This window comes from Bos javanicus, chromosome 1 (assembly GCF_032452875.1).
Source record: "Bos javanicus breed banteng chromosome 1, ARS-OSU_banteng_1.0, whole genome shotgun sequence".
Lineage (NCBI taxonomy): Eukaryota > Metazoa > Chordata > Mammalia > Artiodactyla > Bovidae > Bos > Bos javanicus.
This window is the reverse complement of record NC_083868.1, coordinates 43,342,855-43,358,463: the sequence shown is the minus strand read 5'-3', so window position 1 is coordinate 43,358,463 and position 15,609 is coordinate 43,342,855. Positions and strand designations below refer to the sequence as shown.

At 41.2% G+C, this 15,609-nt stretch overlaps 1 protein-coding gene across 10 annotated transcripts in view; it reads right to left on the bottom strand.

Annotated features, from left to right (window-relative positions):
* The window catches only part of ST3GAL6 (ST3 beta-galactoside alpha-2,3-sialyltransferase 6), a 135,138-nt gene that overhangs the window by 71,927 nt on the left and 47,602 nt on the right, over positions 1-15,609 (bottom strand). For 8 of the 10 annotated variants that reach the window (XM_061439674.1, XM_061439559.1, XM_061439769.1 and 5 more), the window contains one exon: positions 5-157. The exons of 1 other annotated variant lie outside the window; for it this stretch is intronic. The gene's annotated coding sequence lies outside the window, so the exon portion shown is untranslated. Of the gene's footprint in view, positions 1-4; positions 158-2,070; positions 11,071-15,609 lie in introns of those variants that run through there. One more of the 10 variants, XM_061439708.1, reaches the window with a different exon arrangement.

Genomic DNA, 15,609 nt, shown 5'->3' with positions numbered 1-15,609 from the left:
TCACCTGCACTTTTAGGAATCTGTTTCCCAGAGGTCCTCTTTGTTTGTGAGGGTGTAGAATGTGGTAAGGGCGCCGGAGGCCCAGAAGGCTGCTGCTATACTGTCCACTAGAAATGATCCAAGATAAGAGGTTGTGCTGCTTCTTCACTTCCAAGTGCTGAAACAAAACACAAATTCAGCATGCTTACAAGGATGGCTCAGCAACTCAAGAAAAATCTTAAGCCATTAAAAAGAAGTCTTAATGAAAACACTGCTTTAGTAAAGTCACTACAGGCCCCTCCCTAAATTCTCCACAGGATGACGTGATTACCAAAAACAAAGAAACCCAACAGCAAAACCGGCTGCATGTACTACATGACTGTAGCTCATGACTGGTTATCCACAGGATCCAGCTCAGTCTCCTTGAAAAAAATAACAGATCCAACTCAATTAATCCGGAGCAACCTGGTAATGAAAGAACCATCTGTCTCCTTTTTCAGCTCCTCTCTACACATACACACAGCTTTATTGTTCAATGCAGAGGTGAGAGAAGGAGCTGCTGGAAAACTCTGAAGAGCAAGGGGAGGGAGGGAGATAGGAGGAGGAGGAGAGATCAAGAACAAAAATATCCAGAAGGAAGGGTGGGAAATTAGTGAGAACAGCAACTGCTTTAACAATGTGTGGTAGGCTACTTTCTCCAAAAAACTTTGGAAGAAAAAAATCTCAAATTGCTCCTGCTACCGTTTTTCTTATACAAGACTAAAAACTCTGATACAGAAACAAATAAAACATAAAACCCTGCATGTTCTGTATTTCTTGTGTTAGTAGAAAGTGTGTGTTTTTTTTTTAATAAAAACTCTTAGGAAACAAATATCAAAAACAAAACCACTAAAAATAGAGCAAATATTTATTTCAGAACTCATTTATAACTCTAATATCCTACAATAAGAAAATGATTACACTTAATTATGAAAATCACAGAGTAACATGAAAAATATTTAGATTCTACCAAATAAAGTTTTAAAAAGCTGAGTACATTTCCATACGTGAGATGTTACGTGTGGTGACTCATGACTGCAAGAGAGAGAAAAAAGAAATCAGTTGATATGCTGAGTTGTGGACTGCATGGGATTTTTTTTTCTCTAAAGTTCAAAATTTATGGAGAAACAGAAAATGCTTATTTTCATATATTTCAATATACATTTCACTTGTGCTAAGCAGTTTGTGCATTTAGAAATCAGAACAAAAGCAAAGGGGTGCTCTTTAGTGGCAATTATAATAGAAGACTTCTATTCTATTCTATTAGGGAATTCCCTGGTAGCTCAGTTGGTAAAGAATATGCCTGCAGTGCAGGAGACCAGGGTTCAATCCCTGGGTGGGAAAGATCCCCTGGATCTCTTGCCTCCAGTACTCTTGCCTGGAAAATCCCATGAACAATGGAGACTGGCAGGCTACTGTCCATGGGTTGCAAGAGTCAGACACAACTTAGCAACTAAACAACCACCATTCTCTTCTATCCTAATTCTATGATAATAGAAGTCTCCACCATGAGACAGAATTTTGAACCTAAGGAAATTGCAGATAATGATAAACTTGCACCTCAGAATCATTCTCCCTAAATGTATAGAAAGCACAACTCCTGGGTTTCTATTGTCTTCAACCTATACTAGTTACTATCTACTAGAGTCAAGAAGCAATCAAAAATCTGAAGCTGGAAGGTTAGGCAAGAAACCTCAAACAATGTCACACCAGGAATAGCTAGAGGATGGGGATTTAGTTACACCTGGAGAAGCTTAAATCATGGAAGGCAAACAAGATAGCTATTCTCAAGTCTGAATGACCTTCATGAAAAAGAGGCATAGCCTGGTTCTGAGGGCTAGTGGGGGTTAATCCAAGGCCAGTGAGTGCAAAATTCAAGGAATTAACAACTTTGAAGTTGGCATGGAAGAACACGCTTAGGTTACCTAAAGACAATACAGGTTCCATTTCTGGACAATGAGTCGCTCATTGCTAAAGATACTGTTTTAAAAAACTGCTTGGGATGGATTTGTATAGTAGTCCTTAAAAAACTTTAATGTCCATTATCATCACCTGAGCACCTTGTAAACTGTTGGTTCCTGTCAGAAGGTCAGAGGGTCATGAGATTCTGCATTTCTTGCAAGCTCCAAGGTGATGTCCATGCTAATGCAGTGTGGTTACAAGTGTTAGAATGTTACTTAAACCAGTATTTCCCAAAGTTTTCTAACAACATGACTTCAAAAGTACTCTCCAACCCTGATTTGGGGGCAGATGATTAATAAATTTTATATATTAAGTAGTTATTACTGGAATTTTGCAGGCACACACCTTCAAATTAAAAATAAATAAATAAATAAAGCTATGGGTTGGTACCTTCCAATATCCCCCCAGCTGATACTTTAAAGCAATAACCAATTTTGCCCAATTTTAAACAATACTTTTTTTTTTTTAACTTCCTTAAAAAAAAAAAAGTTAAAAAATGACAATTTTACTCCAAGTTTGGCAAAGTAAGTGTGTCCCAGTGAATGAATGAATGCATGCTCAGCATTTAAAATGCAGTTCCTTATGATTTCCGTATACAACAGTTAACAGAGAAGTAGAATAAGATAAAACATAGCTATAACTTTTTTTCCTAGTGATTTGTATTAAAAATCATGTGTCTCCAAAGTGAGGGTATGCGGACAGAAGACTCCCAAGGCGACACTTGTGGTCTTCTTTTTCCATGTAGGGCTCTGCCCTGACATTTCACCTCTCCTCCACCCCATTTGGGTGGTAAAATCCCTTCAATGGTTTGAAAGTTTCCTTCTTGCTCAGATTTTGCTTAGCTCTCTCCTTATCTAAGAAACTTGGGCTTTTAATCAGTTCAAAATCCTAAGTGACGTCTTTCCTGGAGAAATATGCTGGTATCTGAACACACAGCCCTTCCTCAAATTTTAAATCCTTCATAGGTTTCTCTCCCAGAATAAATAAGCCCACAGCTAAGAGGGAACCAGCTTCCTGTCTTTCCTTCTACTCAGTAAGTCCCCTTTCCAAAGGGCTTATTGTTTTATAGTTTGCTTAAAAGTTATAAGTAACATTTCATCTGATTTACAAAAGCCCTTTTCCTCAAGCTACTTATTACATCAGTGTATTCTGAATGAATGTAAGCTTATTCTGCTCCCTGAGAAGCATCATTTCCTGTTTAATTCCCCTTTTGCTCTTTTTAAAAGGAAAAAAGTAAAAAAAAAATAAAAGGAAAAAAGTAAGTAAGCTTGACGATAAACAATCAGAAGAGCATCTATCAAATCTTAAGGCTAAAGTGTTGGAAATGTTCCAGCTTACCATCCACCAGAGGATCCTCCAAAATCAAATTACAAATACGATGCTAATCTTAACTTGGGGTATAATTATTGTTACAAAGAAACCATCATACATGTGATATATATTTTTATTAAATCATATAATCCTAGATTTACTTCCGAATGCAAGCTAAATTAATCCTCTAGGCAAAGGGAGTCAACTCATTTCCTGGTAAAATTAACTATGGAAGTTTTCACCTCTACTATAACTTTGCTGATTTAGGCAATAACCAATTTCTGGGCTTCCCTGGTATTTCAGTGGTGAAGAATCTGCCTGCCAATGCAGGAGACACAGGTTGGATCCCTGATCCATAAAGATCCCACAGGCCGAGGAGCAACTAAGCCCGTGAGTCTCAACTGCTGAGCCTGTGCTCTCAAGACCAGGAGCTGCAACTGCTGAAGCCCACGGGCCCTGGAGCCTGTGCTCCACACCAAAAGGAGCCACCTCAGTGAGAAGCTCATGAAGAGCAATGAAGAGTAGCCCCCGCTCCCCACAACTCTGCATAAAAGCCTGTGCAGCAACGAAGACCCAGCACAGCCAAAAATCAATTTTAAAAAGCAAAACAAAAAACTATTTCCCAATGCCAGACCCTGTTCCAGGCACCAAAGACACAGTAGTGAAGAAGAAAATTAGTTTACAATCCAGGAAGAGACGGAGAAAGTAACAAGCAGTTGTTATTACTATTAAGTAATACTATTTGGTGTTATTACTATGTAGTAATTATTAAATTTACAACTGTGATTGGACAAGGCACTAACCTAGGCAGGGGAGGACAGAGAGCCTCAGAGGAATTTGAGAGAATTCACAGAGAACTCCTCTGAGGAGTAAACAGATGAAATCAGGGTAAAAATGAAAAGCATTCCCGGCAAAGGAAATGGCATTTGTGACTGAGGCTGCTGCTAATAGAAGTGAGCATGAAAGTAAGAGCTCATCTTTGTTGCATACCTACCACATGCATGAACTCACAGAATCCTCACGACTGGGGTTGGATCCCAGAGAAAAAGAGGAGGGTAGGGAGAGGAACACAAATCTCCGTTAAAAAAGAATCCCTGAGAAGATAATGGTTATTTTGGTTAATGGGTTTGTGAGCATTTGGTATATTAACATTTGGACTTCTGTGCGGAGTTGGGCCTGTTTTTCTAATTCTGTAAATGAGGAGACTGAGAGGCATAGAGAAGTTAACTTGTCCAGGGTGTCTCAAAGCTAGATGTCGAGCCAGGGTTGGGTGAGGTAATCCGCTGCTGGTCTATTTATTCTGAACCCATCAGCTACTCTGTCTTTCCAGGAACCAGACCAACTTGAAGCCTTCCTCATCTTCAAGATTCATTACGCCAATTTTCATTTTTCACAGAATGACATAGTGAAATATGGATGTATTGGAAAATCTTCAGTTTCATTCCCAGAGTTTTGATAAATGTAAGATTCCTAGGTTGAAACCTATTTCATTAGGAAATAGTACATGAAGTTTTTCATTACAGAAGCACTAACAGAAATCCAAATGTTAATATACCAAATGCTCACAAACCCATTAACCAAAATAACCATTATCTTCTCAGGGATTCTTTTTTAATGGAGATTTGTGTTCCTCTCCCTACCCTCCTCTTTTTCTCTGGGATCCAACCACAATCATGAATTTGCCTACTTTTTATTCACATACATGTACACACATACGTGGTATATGATACTGTTTTAAGTAATGGTTTAACATTTACATACGAAATACAGAATGTTTTGAAATTTGAATTTTTTCACTCTACACTTCAGGCTCAGAGATCCATCCATACCAATGCATAAAGGTCTGATTCATTCAAATTCTGTACAGTATCCTATTAATCAATTGCACCACAACTCTTTCCATTCCCTATCAGCAGATATTTAGGCTGTTTTCAGAGATCTAAATGTCATTTTGGAGCCAAATATTTTTTTTTCCAATCTAAAAAAAAGCAGTTTACTAAGATAATCTTACCAACAACTCTGCGATCCCATGGAGGCCAGAATACTGGAGTGGGTAGCCTTTCCCTTCTCCAGGGTATCTTCCCAACCCAGGAATGGAACAGGTATCTCCTGCATTGTAGGTGGTTTCTTTACCAACTGAGCTATCAGGGAATCCCTATAAACTGCTAGAAATACTTTAAAATTCAAATTTCACTTCCACATAGTCTTTTTTCTAAAGCATAAACTTTGATAACTCAAGCTGTTTAAAAATACCTAGATATTTAACATACCAGTTATGACTCTTTGACTATGACAAAGCCTTTGACTGTGTGGATCAGCACAAACTGTGGAAAATTCTGAAAGATGGGAATACCAGACCCCCTGACCTGTCTCTTGAGAAACCTGTATGCAGATCAGGAAGCAACAGTTAGAACTGGACATGGAACAACAGAATGGTTCCAAATAGGAAAAGGAGTATGTCAAGGCTGTATATTATCACCCTGCTTATTTAACTTATATGCAGAGTACATCATGAGAAACACTGGGCTGGAAGAATCACAAGCTGGAATCAAGATTGCTGGGAGAAATAGCAATAACCTCAGATATGCAGATGACACCACCCTTATGGCAGAAAGTGAAGAAGAACTAAGGAGCCTCTTGATGAAAGTGAAAGAGGAGAGTGAAAAAGTTGGTTTAAAGCTCAGCATTCAGAAAACTAAGATCATGGCATCTGGTCCCATTACTTCATGGTAAATAGATGGGGAAACAGCAGCAGACTTTATTTTGGGGGGCTCCAAAATCACTGCAGATGGTGACTTCAGCCACGAAATTAAGACGCTTGCTCCTTGGAAGAAAAGTTATGACCAACCTAGACAGCATATTAAAAAGCAGAGACATTGCTTTGCCAACCAAGGTCCGTATAGTCAAGGCTATGGTTTTTCCAGTAGTCATGTATGGATGTGAGAGTTGGACTGTGAAGAAAGCTGAGTGCCGAAGAATTGATACTTTTGAACTGTGGTGCTGGAGAAGACTCTTGCGAGTCCCTTGGACTGCAAGGAGATCCAACCAGTCCATCCTAAAGGAAATCAGTCCTGAATATTCATTGGAAGGACTGATGTTGAAGCTGAAACTCCAATACTTTGGCCACCTGATGTGAAGAACTGACTCATTTGAAAAAAACCCTGATGCTGGGAAAGATTGAAGGTGGGAGAAGGGGATGACAGAGGATGAGATGGTTGGATGGCATCACCAACTCAATGGACATGGGTTTGGGTGGACTCCGGAAGTTGGTGATGGACAGGAAGGCCTGGCGTGCCGTGATTCATGGGGTTGCAAAGAGTCGGACACGACTGAGTGACTGAACTGAACTGATGACTCTTTGCAAATGCAAAGTTAATAGTATTTTAAATGAGAAAATACATTTATAGGTAAAGTAAATCTATAATCATTCTGTTGAAAACAAAACATATTGAAGAAAAAGCATATGCAGAAAATAGTCTTATAACCACTTTCTTTTTCTGATAACCACAGTGACTAGGCAGAAAACTCTGAGTGCTTGAGCAAGTAAACAAACCAAAGCTTCCCCTGGAATGCTTTGTTCAGTGTTTTAGGCAGAAAATAATCCAAGACACTACCCCACAGAATTTCAAATTTCAAATTTCTCTTTAGAATCGAGCAATTAGGAGGTACTCCCATGTACCAGAGTCAAGGATGGATAAAGTGGACAACGAAGCAAAGTAATAAAACACCAAGTCTTTCACCCTGAAGTCTTTAGACCCATAAACAGTGTGACCATACACAATGATCTATTTACATTAATGGAAATGTTTAATTCAAGGATATTGTAACAAAGTTTATTATCCAGGCTAAACTGAAGTCAAGTCTACAAATAAGTGAAGACTTATCAATGGCATTCCTCTACCTTTAATATCACTTTATATAAAGAATCTGAGAAAACCACAAAAGGTAGATGTTTTAAAATATGAATAAATGTTTACTAATGGCTGCATTCTTTACACGCTAAAATAACCTAGTCTCAGGAGTTCCCTGGTGGCCCCAGTGGTTAGGACTCTGCACTTTGACTGCCATGGCCCAAGTTCAATCCTTGGGAACTAAGATTCCACAAGGCTAGGTGTAGACAAAAATAAACCACCCTAGTCTAGAAGATGTAAAGGAAATTCAAGAAAGAGTATTTTCTCTGAAGAGAGGGGGGAGAAATGTTTCCTCTCTTAGCAGATTTCCAAGGAAGTGTTCAACATTCCTAAGAAGGTAAACAAAGCTGGGTTTCCAATGAAAGAAGTAACTCCAGTGCACTGGGGATCACCATGCAGTCAGCTCCATGGTCACAATTAGCCAAAATGTTTTAGCACATTTCACAGGCCAGAGCCAAGGGGATATCACTTCTAAATTCCTGGTCTCCAGTCCAAGAAATCCCCCTGGGCTTAGGAAAACCTCCAGGCTTCAGGAGGCAGCTCAGAACTCAACTGCAATTCATCCTACCAGTAGTTTAGTGAAATAACTGGCCAAGCAAATGGAGAAGCTCAATTATCCATTTATCCATCCAACACAGATACTTATTGCCCATCTTATCACATGGCACAAAATCTCAGGGGGAAAAAAACCATCTGAGAGCACAGATGCTCTAAAGGCAAGTCCACAAAAACACAGATATACCAAACATAACCTTTGCCCCATGCTGACCTCTTAACTATAGCTTCATGCTTAGTTGCTCAGTCGTGTCTGACTCTTAGAGACCCCATGGACTGCAGCTCGCCAGGCTCCTCTGTCCGTGAGATTTTTCAGGCAAGCATACAGGTGTGGGTTGCCATTTCCTTTTCCAAACTATAACTTCAAAGTGCCCTACTTTCTTGTTTTTCAATTAAGTAATATGTATCTTATAGAAAAAACATAGAAGCCTAAAACATGCAACTTTTTTGCATTCCCCCTCAAAGGGCAAAATATATTGTATGAGCAGTAGAAACTAGTTATAAAGAGAATGAGAATCAGCAAGAGGCCAGAAACCAAAAGTAGAACTGCTTAAACTTTTCAAACTTCCCCACCTTTGTGATTTTTCTAAATGTCTGGTGGCTTCCCCTGGTGTTACTAGCAGTAAGCAGTGACTTCTGAACAGAAAGCAGGGGCCATGACAGGCACATGCCCTCTGCAACCACGCTAGGCTGTGGACACGTAAGGTGAAGGGCGAGTCTGTGCCGAGAGCATTCCAGACAAACGTCCCCAGCAAATCTCTGGGTCCTGAAACAAGAGTACGAAAGAAGGGCAAAGCAAGTGGCCCGGGCATGTGAAGTCACCCTGGGGACTTCAAAACAGTATGGTTCTTAGCATTCCCCTTACCCCAGAAACTCAGCCCAGAATAAGAGAAGTTACTGTCAGGCAGTCTAAACCCAATCCTTTGCTGAAGAAAAAAGCATTCTGTCATCTGCTACCCTCTGCTTAGTCCCTTCTTACTAACTGAAGCCTAACTGTTGGACTGTTTTTTGATCTGAGGGCTTTTTTTACTTTCTAAAATGAGAACTGGCCTTTGATATGTCAAAGTAGAGCAAAATGAAACCTTTATTTACAGCATGCTGTACTATTTGAAAAATAGAGATTTCATTTAAAGCATAAAGTTCTATTTTTTTTTTCCCCTATCAAAGATGATTGTGAATCAGAGTAACTGGGGACAACTGGACCGAGGAGGTGGCTCAGGCCAGGTCTGGGAGAATGGCTTAAGGACACCACAGCAGAGGGCCAGAGAGGCACTGGTGGGAAGTCTAGAGAGATGACGTGCGAAGCTTGGTCTGGGATATCCCAGGAAACCAAACTGGTTCAGTCCAAAAACACTAGGGAAGAATAGTGTGGAGAAATAAAGAAAAAGCCATATCATTGCCATGAAACCTCTGTCCTCCTATGGGGCACATCACAGACATGCAGCAGCCAGGGGCAAGACAGGGAAAATTCCAGAACCAAGGCCTAGGGGGGATCTGGGGAATGGAGACAGGAGGGTTCAGGCACCAGGCCCACCACGGACACTCTGTGTTCATTTCCCAGGGCTGCAGCAACAAAGTATCGCAAACACGGTGGCTTACAATAACAGAGGTGTATTATCTCACAGTTCTGGAGGCTAGAAGTCCAAATGCCAAGTGCTGGCAGGGCCATGCTCCATCTGAACCTGGTAGGGGGGAATACTTCCTTGCCTCGTGCTAGTTTCTGGTGGTTTGCTGGCACTCCTTAGCACCCCATGGCTGATAGATGCCATCACTCCAACCCAGTGTTTTCACATGGTGCTCTCCCTGTGTCTCTGTCCTCACACACATGCTTCTTATAAGGATACCAGTCACACTGGACCAGGGGGCCACCCTACTCCAGCATGACTTCATCTTAACCACTACATCTCCATGACCCTATTTTCAAATGAGGTCACATTCTGAGGTACTGGGAGTTATAACTTCAACATGTCTTTTTAGGGAGACACGACTCAACCCATAACACATCTCTTGACGCCCAGTCCTTCCTCTGAGCCAGAGGGACTCTGATTCTCTGCGTGCATGCTAAGTTGCTCAGTCGTGGCTTACTCTCTGCAACCCTGTGAACTGTAGCCCACCAAGCTCCTCTGGCCATGGGATTCTCCAAGCATGAATACTGGAATGGGTTGCCATGCCCTCCTCCAGGGGATCTTCCCAACCCAGAGATTCAATCTGTGTCTCTTAGGTCTCCCGCATTAGCAGGATTCTTTACCACTAGCATCACCTGGCAAGCCCTTCTGACATCCTAGAGTCACTCAGAACACCATGGGTGCCATTTCAAATTAAAGAGAAAGAGAAAAAAAAGATAGCCTATGGTGGTGAAAGTCAGAGTAGTGGTTACATGGTAGGAGAGGAGCAGTGATCAAGTGAGAGTGCTCCGTGCACTCCTGGAAGGCAGGCTATGTTCCGCCTCTTCACCTGGAGGCAGGTTACACAAGTGTGCGTCTTGGAAGCAAATGTATTGAACTATATGTACATGGCCTTCCCTCATGGCTCAGCAGGTAAAGAATCTGCCTGCAATGCAGAAGTCCTTGGTTCAATCCCTGGGTTTGGAAGATCCTCTGGAGAAGGGAACATCTACCCACTCCAATATTCTGGCCTGGAGAAATCCATGGACTGTATGGTCCATGGGGTCGTCAAAACTTGGACACAACTGAGTGACTATTAAATAGCTGTGAAAAAAAGAGAAGCGAAAAGCAAAGGAGAAATGGAAAGATATAAGCATCTGAATGCAGAGTTCCAAAGAATAGCAAGGATAGATAAGGAAGTCTTCCTCAGCGATCAATGCAAAGAAATAGAGGAAAACAACAGAATGGGAAAGACCAGAGATCTCTTCAAGAAAATTAGAGATACCAAGGGAACATTTCATGCAAAGATAGGCTCAATAAAGGACAGAAATGGTATGGACCTAACAGAAGCAGAAGATATTAAGAGGTGGCAAGAATACACAGAAGAACTGTACAAAAAGATCTTCACAACCAAGATAATCACGATGGTGTGATCACTCACCTAGAGCCAGACATCCTGGAATGTGAAGTCAAGAGGGCCCTAGGAAACATCACTACGAACAAAGCTAGTGGAAGTGATGGAATTCCAGTTGAGCTCTTTCAAATCCTGAAAGATGATGCTGTGAAAGTGCTGCACTCAATATGCCAGCAAAATTGGAAAACTCAGCAGTGGCCACAGGGCTGGAAAAGGTCAGTTTTCATTCCAATCCCAAGAAAGGCAATGCTGAAGAATGGTCAAACTACCCCACAATTGCACTCATCTCACATGCTAGTAAAGTAATGCTCAAAATTCTCCAAGCCAGGCTTCAGCAATATGTGAACGCTGAACTTCCAGATATTCAAGCTGGTTTTAGAAACGGCAGAGGAACCAGAGATCAAATTGCCAACATCTGCTGGATCATGGAAAAAGCAAGAGAGTTCCAGAAATACATCTATTTCTCCTTTATTGACTATGCCAAAGCCTTTGACTGTTTGGATCACAGTGAACTGCGGAAAATTCTGAAAGAGATGGGAATACCAGACCACCTGACCTGCCTCTTGAGAAACCTGTATGCAGGTCAGGAAGCAACAGTTAGAACTGGACATGGAACAACAGACTGGTTCCAAAGAGGAAAAGGAGTACGTCAAGGATGTATATTGTCACCCTGCTTATTTAACTTCTATGCAGAGTACATCATGAGAAACACTGGGCTGGAAGAAGCACAAGCTGGAATCAAGATTGCCAGGAGAAATATCAATAACCTCAGATATGCAGATGACACCACTCTTATGGTAGAAAGTGAAGAGGAACTGAAGAGCCTCTTGATGAAAGTGAAAGAGGAGAGTGAGAGAGTTGGCTTAAAGCTCAACATTCAGAAAACGAAGATCATGGCATCTGATCCCATCACTTCATGGCAAATAGATGGGGGTAACAGTGGAAACAGTGTCAGACTTTATATTTTTGGGCTCCAAAACACTGCAGATGGTGACTGCAACCGTGAAATTAAAAGACGCTTACTCCTTGGAAGCAAAGTTATGACCAACCTAGATAGCATATTGAAAAGCAGAGCCATTACTTTGCCAACAAAGGTCCGTCTAGTCAAGGCTATGGTTTTTCCAGTAGTCATGTATGGATGTGAGAGTTGGACTGTGAAGAAAGCTGAGCGCCGAAGAATTGATGCTTTTGAACTGTGGTGTTGGAGAAGACTCTTGCGAGTCCCTTGGACTGCAAGGAGATCCAACCAGTCCATTCTAAAGAAGATCAGTCCTGGGTGTTTTTTGGAAGGAATGATGCTAAAGCTGAAACTCCAGTACTTTGGCCATCTCATGCGAAGAGTTGACTCATTGGAAAAGACTCTGATGCTGGGAGGGACTGGGGGCAGGAGGAGAACAGGACGACAGAGGATGAGATGGCTGGATGGCATCACCGACTCAATGGACGTGAGTTTGAGTGAACTCCGGGAGTTGGTGATGGACAGGGAGGCCTGGAGTGCTGCAATTCATAGGGTCGCAGAGTCAGACATAACTGAGCAACTGAATTGAACTGAGCGACTTTCACTTTCACTTCATATGCACATGGTTTGTATGCTCCTCTGCATGGATGATGAATTTCCATAAGAGCTTTACTTTTAGAGAACTTGGTGCTGTCCAAGCCATAAAGGTGTTGACAGCCCAGGTGTAACTTCAGAAAGGAGCTTTACCTGGGAGAAGCCCCAACCCAACAGTCAGCCACTCAGCCCTGCTGGTTCAGACATTCGAGTGGTCAGTTTACCTGAGATGTTCAACTCCCAGGTGCTGGTGTATAAATGGAAATGCCAAAGTAACACACTTATAATGAGAAAAATATAAGGGCCAAGGAGTACATATATTTGAACTAAAAGATTGACAATTTCTAGAGGCAAAATTTCTGGGTGTCTTAAAAAAAGTTGTTTGACAACCACAGACCCACAATAAGGGCACAGGCTTCCCAAAACAGTGCCAGAAATGAGCTACAACAGTTTTTGCTCTGCCCTGTTTTCCTAGCCTTCTTGGGGACCTCTGCCACACATTCCATTTTCAGGCTAATTACAGCTCAAGTATATTCCAATGTTTTTTCTTTCACATCTAATTCTCCTCTGGGAATTTTAAACTCTTGTGGTTATGGAGTTTTCCATCCTCTTGCCTAATTTCTAAGCAAGAGAGATCAACACCAAAAGACAGAGTTAAAATACACTGGACCCCACTCAGATTTGGTAGAAAATGTATTTCTGCAGTAAAAATATGTAGGATTTCCTAGAATTAAATATAAGTCAGACATTTAACATCAGATATTGCATAAGCTCAGTTGTGGAAGTGTCTGGTGATGGAAGTAAAATTTGATGCTGTAAAGAACAGTATTTCATAAGAACCTGGAATTCCATGAATCAAGGTAAATTGGACATGGTCATGCAGGAGATGGCAAGAGTAAATAAACATGGACATCTTAGGAAACAGAGAACTAAAATGGACAGGAATGGGTGAATTCAATTCAGATGACCCTTATACCTACTATTGTGGGCAAGAATCCCATAGAAGAAATGGAGTAACCCTCAGAATCAACAAGAGAGTCTGAAATGCAATAGTTAGGTGCAACCTTAAAAATGACAGAATGATCCTGGTTTGTTTCCAAGGCAAACATCACAGTAATCCAAGTCTACGCCCCAACCACTGATGCTAAATAAGCTGAAGTTGACCGGTTCCATGAAGACCTAGAAGACCTACAACTAACACCAAAAAAAGATGGCCCTTTCATCACAGGGGACTGGAATGCACAAGTAGGAAGTCAAGAGATACCTGGAGTAACAGGCAAGTTTGGCCTTGGAGTACAAAATGAAGAGGGCAAAGGCCAACAGAATTCTACCAAGAGAACACACCAGTCATAGCAGACACCCTTTTTCAACAACACGAGAGACAATTTTACACATAAACATCACCAGATGGTCAATACTGAAATCAGACTGATTATATTCTTTGCAGTCAACGATGGAGAAGCTCTATACAAGCAGCATAAACAAGACCTGGAGCTGACTGTGGCTCAAATCATCAGCTCCTCGTATTAAAATTCAGGCTGGCAGTGAGCGAAGAGGAACTAAAAAGTATCTTGATGAGGGTGAAGGAGGAGAGTGAAAAAGCCAGCTTAAATCTCAATATTAAAAAAACTAAGATCATGGCATCCAGTCCCATCACTGCATGGCAAATAGAAGGGGAAAAGGTAGAAGCAGTGACAGATTTCCTCTGCTTGGGCTCTAAAATCATTGGGGATGGTGACCATAGCCATGAAATTAGAAGACAATTGCTTCTTGGCAGGAAAGCTATGACAAACCTAGACAGTATGTTAAAAAGCAGAGCCATCACTTTGCCAACAAAGTCCATATAGTCAAGGCTATGGTTTTTTTCCAGTAGTCATATACAGATGTGAGAGCTGGACCATAAAGAAGGCAGAGCACCAAAAAATTGATACTTTCAAACTGTTGTGCTGGAGAAGTCTCTTGAGACTCCCTTGGACTTCAAGGAGATCAAACCAGTCCATCCTAAAGGAAATCAGCCCCGAATATTTATTGCAAGGACTGATGCTGAAGCTGAAGCTCCAATACTTTGGCCACCTGATGCGAAGAGCTGACTTATTGGAAAAGACCCTGATGCTGGGAAAGACTGAAGGAGAAGAGGGTGACAAAGGATGCAATGGTTGGATGGCATCACCAATTCATTGGACATGAATTTGGGCAAACTCTGGGAGATGGTGAGGGACCGGGAGGCCTGGAGTGCTGCAGTCCATGGGGTGGTGAAGAGTCAGATACAACTTGGTGACTGAACAACAACAATTGAAGAAGCTCTGAATAACATATTGATGTGTTAAAAATTGAATGATGTCTTAAAAATGGGAATGGGGAGGAGAAGAGGAATAAGAAAGGGGAACAGAGAGGAGGAAAGGAAGCCAAACTTTAACTGCAAAGGAAACAAATAAAAATAAAATCTTAATCAAACTGCACATAAAAATTATCAAGCAAATAATTATAGAAGAGGAAGCTGTGGCTTTCTTGAGTGTGAAATGTAATAGGCAGGTACTGGAAGTTTCAAGGCCATGCATTTATAGTAGTCCTGTGGACTGTTTTCCTTGGATATCTCTGTCCTGTTGAAGCCCCTCTGCACTCTCAAATTTCATATAGAAACCCAGGTTTCAGAAGTCTCAAATGATACTTCACATCTCCTTTTTCTTTTTTTTTTTGGCTGTGCTGTGTGTGACTTGCAGGATCTCAGTTTCCCAGTCAGGGACTGAACCTGGGCAATGGCAGTGAAAACCTGGAATCCTAACCACTAGGCAACCAAGGAACTCCCTCACGTTTCTTTCAAACACTTAGGTTATTAAAAATGAGAGATCAAATATCAAATATGTATTATGTTCAATAATGTTCATCATTTTCTCATGAAATGTTTTCATCATCTTCTCGTGAAAACTGCCATAAATCGGAGGCAGCTAGTGGGATTCCACTTTTCAAGAAAGTCTTCCTTCTCTACCTCTACCCATGTTCAGATAAGGATAGAGAAGATTCTAAGAAAGAAAGTATACGTAAAGTGTTTCAAGAACATATGTTTCAAGATACAACTATCAGGTTTTTTAAACTACAGAAAAAGATGAACAGATGTTCATTTTTTTAATGGACAAATGAACAGAGTAGTTTTTGTTCTCAACCCTAGTTTATTCTGAAAAATCACAGTACCAATCAACAGATTTTCATCTCCCAACTCCACCTGAAGCATGCGTACATGCACATACACGCACACTTGTGTACACACATACACTGCACACTGCA